Source organism: Solanum tuberosum, unplaced genomic scaffold (genome assembly GCF_000226075.1).
Source record: "Solanum tuberosum cultivar DM 1-3 516 R44 unplaced genomic scaffold, SolTub_3.0 scf00454, whole genome shotgun sequence".
NCBI classification, from domain to species: domain Eukaryota; kingdom Viridiplantae; phylum Streptophyta; class Magnoliopsida; order Solanales; family Solanaceae; genus Solanum; species Solanum tuberosum.
In genome coordinates this window covers 208,870-213,171 of record NW_006239370.1, presented here as the reverse complement: position 1 = coordinate 213,171, position 4,302 = coordinate 208,870, and the positions used below count along the sequence as shown (strand labels likewise).

The 4,302-nt window shown below is 33.9% G+C and overlaps 1 long non-coding RNA gene across 1 annotated transcript; it reads right to left on the bottom strand.

Annotated features, from left to right (window-relative positions):
* Nucleotides 1-178: 178 nt before the first annotated feature.
* On the bottom strand, nucleotides 179-3,958 carry LOC107058162 (uncharacterized). The gene is made up of 2 exons (XR_001471817.1): nucleotides 3,304-3,958; nucleotides 179-1,933 (listed from the first exon to the last, which is right to left on the bottom strand). It is a non-coding gene; the product is annotated as an uncharacterized lncRNA (long non-coding RNA).
* Nucleotides 3,959-4,302: the final 344 nt, after the last annotated feature.

The window sequence follows — 4,302 nt, the reverse complement described above, 5'->3', positions numbered from 1 at the left end:
TATTTATTTAATTAATTAAGCATGCGAAAACTAGGTGATAACAATATTAAGCAATTAAAAGCACTTTAGTTATTTTAGTTAATTAGATAAGCATGCGAGACTAAGTGATAATATAATAAATAAACATTACACAATAAATAAAGAGATGAGCAAGGGGATAGAAATTTGCACAATTAGATAAGCAAACCAACTTTATTTTAATTAAACTACCCCAAATAAATATAATTATAAACAGATAAAGGGACAAAAGGAAAGGGAGACGCTGAAGGACTTTAGGATCAGTACTCGACTTTTCTTTATTTCGGTCGGCTTCTCGTAGGGACAGACAAAACCAAGGTTTGTCATTTAGACCGAGTCGATGTCATCATATCCATAGGGCCTAGACTACCCCTACCCTACCACCGCATGCTTAACGTCTCTACAAGGTGCCTATCGTCCCCGCTTAAGGTCCAAGAGGCATTGGACTACTATTAGGGTGGGTATAGACTAAAAAGAAATATAATAGGCCCATCTAGACACCAAGTCAAACAATTTGGACGAGCATTTAGCACATAGAGTCTCATGTTAGCCTCTAGATTTTATTAAACATGCTAACAAACACAAGTAATGTGAAAGGAATCATGCTAAGTGTGTGTGCATACAAACATGTATTGACAACATAATTATAACGATTTATTTTATGAATTTTAAAGGGGCGGAAAATTGATACAAGTGCAAAAGATTTAATGATTTAAAAGAGTGGCATAACAATGATTAGGATGCGGGAAATAGTTTAAGCAGTAGCAGATTTAAAGTCTTTAGATGAGCCAGTGGCAGAATGTCATTGATTAATATGCAGAAACTGATTTAATTTATTTTAAGTGGCAAAACAGTGCAGAGATTAGTTTGAACAAAATTTAATCGGGATAGCAAGTAGCAGATGCAGAAAAATGACTTTTTAGTAGCTGATTTTCAGTACCTAAACAGAGCAGAATCTAATTGGTTTGAGCCAGATTCAATCTAGGCAGTAGATAATAATTTTTAAAATGAAACAGGATTTCTCTCCTTTTATTTAATAATATGCTGATTAACATCTCAACTTGTTAATTATGTCCTATAGGCGTGATTTCTAAGTGTGAATATGCTGAAAATATTGTCAAACCCATAAGCATAATATCCATTTCATTTAAACAAATTGTTAACCATGTAGGCATGATATTTAATTAATATGTAACAAAATTTACATCTATATGCATACATACTGCACTTCTAAAATTATTTAGATCCTATAGGCATGATATCTATTTCATTTAGACAGATTATTAAACACTTTAGGCGGAACTTTATGGCAAACATGATTTATGTATTTCTGGACATTTTATTGGCATGACATTAATCGTGACTTAATTCCAAATAGGTTAACATGTTAGCAACATGACCAAACTGATTTGCTCAAATTATATTAAAGTCCTAGAAGCATGATGTCTAAGTAGTATAAACCAAATTTCGAATTTGAACAACATTAGCATGTCTGACAAGATTCTACGAGTTCAAGATCAAGCAAATTTGAACATATATTCATGATATGTCGATTAATCTGAAAAGGTTATGAACAAAGGTTAATTTTAGGTCAATATTAAAATATATTCTAATATGCTTGCAAGGTTTACGATTTAAGCAACGTAGGCATGTTTTAGCAATCACACATAGCAAAAAATAAACTAGACTAGAAATGAAAAGAAAACAATTAGCACGTATATCCCCCTCCCCCTTAGACGATCCCCCAAATTATTCATATATAGGAGAGTTTAGAGAGTTATACAAAATATTACAAACCGAACAAAAGCAAATAGTAACGACATAATATAATCCAAAGTAAACTATTAAACAGAAATAAGTTCTATCCGGTATCCCGCCTTAAGCGACTTTTCATTCTTGAACTTGAGTTCAGAACCTATTAAACAAAATAATACCAAACACAAGATTATAGCATAATAGTAACTATATAGAAACGTAATAAATATTCACAACAAACACACGAGTTTCGAATCATAGCACATATAAGAACACACATTAATAAGGAAAGGATAAGGAGGTTAACCCGGATGCTTCCTTTTCGAACACACAACAATATTCACAATTAATAATGCAGTACGAAATTTAAACTAATGAAGAAGAACTAACCTAGTATGCAGAAAATTATTATCAGCAGTGAAGTCAACCTAATTCGATACTCGACCCGAACACAACAAAACCGAATAGAGAAGCACTTCTTAGAATGTTCACCGGATTTTTATTTTTTAGAGCAGAGAGTATTTTCTTTTTAAGGTATTCAAGAGTAAGGCGTGAGCAATGTGTGTAGACCGTGTGTATGAGAGGTGACCCTTAACTAATGAAAGGAAGGGTCATTTATATACTATCAGAGTACAGACCAAATAAAGGAAGGGAATTAAAAGGGAATCAATTAATATTTTTCTTATTTTGAAAGAGCCACAATTTAAAAAAAAAAAATTTTTTACCAAATATAAAGCAAGTAAGAAATCTGGTTAAGCTTAATTAAGGTGAGAATATATCCACTAACACATTTTCCTTATTAAGAAGGAAGCCAAAATCAGACTTGTTTTAATTTATTTTTACCAAATATAAACAAGTAAGAATCTATTTAAAACTAAGGCACCTAAAATAACACCGCCAAACAAATTGCATATCATCAACCAAAAGGAATAAAATTATTTTAAGAAGGACCATATCACGGCTCAAACCAATATTACAAATTAACATCCCTGCATATTTTATCAAGAAGTAAATACGGCAATAGCATCAATATAATATGATTAAGGTAACGAAATCAATTAAGGTCACCCTATTAGCTATGATATTATTCATTTGAAGACACTTTAAAAGATGACTATTCAAGGGAAGGAATAAATTTACAGCCCCAATCCCTTATCATAGTAAAACAGTGAGCAAATTGGTAGGAATCAATTATTTCAGCATAGAGGACAACTAAATAAGTCCAAATCAGCGACTAGAGGAAACAATCAGAAAATGGTAAGTTAAACATCTGTTATCAATTTACTAGAGCAAGTATTAAGGTGCCAATCACAAAGGCCAATCAATAAGATAAAGAGTATGCGATTAAACATTATCATAATCAAATTCCAAAATTAATTCGATAATATTCTACACTATAATTAAGCAAGACAAACAATTTCAACATGGTGTAAAGTCAATTAAGGAATGAAAATATGCAAAGGTTAGTGGACAATAAAATTCAGATTAAAACCAATTTTTGAAAAGAATCAGTGATTAGCAAGTTAATACCAGCATAGGTTCAATAAGCTGTCAACCCAAAAGTTTATGCATACAACGGAACGAATTCCTATCATTCAAGCATCAAGCACATAAAAGCAATCATATGAAAAATATAATTTAAAAAGTAGGAACAACATAGGGTTAAATAGATGAAGTAATAATTGATCGAAAGAAAATACCGAGACGGATCTGTTGAGATCCGTCTTCCACCGATCCTAATTTCGGATTTCGCCGGAGCTCGCTTGGTCGGACTGTTGTTGCTGTTTCGCCGGCAGCTGCCTTGGAGTTGTTGTCGTCTTCGTCATCACTCAGGTGGTTCGCCTGGCTGCTGTCTGGAGCTGCTGGAGTTCGCTGGTTGCAGCTGCTACTGGCGCTGCTGGTTGCTGGTCGGAGCTGCTGTCCACGCCGGCGCTGCCCTTGCTGGTTGCTGCTGCTGCCAGTGTTGCTGGCAGCTTCTGCTGCTGTTTCTCGCCGGAAGGGAGGAGAAATGAGAAAGATGAGATGGAGAAGAAGGGAGGAGAGGGAAGGAGAAGAGAGCAACGAAGAGAGGGAGAGAGAAACGGCTGCCACCAGCAGGTGGTGGCAATTTTCGCCGGAAAAAATGGAGAGGAGAGTTGAGAGGCGGCTGCTAGAGAGAGGGAGAGGATGAGTGAATGAAAGTATTTTAGGGTTTTGGTTACTTTGATAGAAAATAGGAAGGTTGAGGGATTTGATCCGAACCGTAGAATTAATTTAGATGAGCGGCTAGGATTTAACCTGAAAGATGAACGGATGAGATTAAACCATTTGAAATCTGAAATTAGAATAAGAATAGGCTAAAATTGAAATCAACAAAGGCTATAATTGAAAAAATGAAAATTTTAATTGAAGTGGCTAAAATTGAAATGAATTAGAAGAAGATAGGCTACAAGTTAAATGATTTTGAGGGAAATTCAAGAAAATGCTATCAGATTAAAGTATTATAACATTTTATATAATAAAAATCACTTAAACTTTAATATAATAATT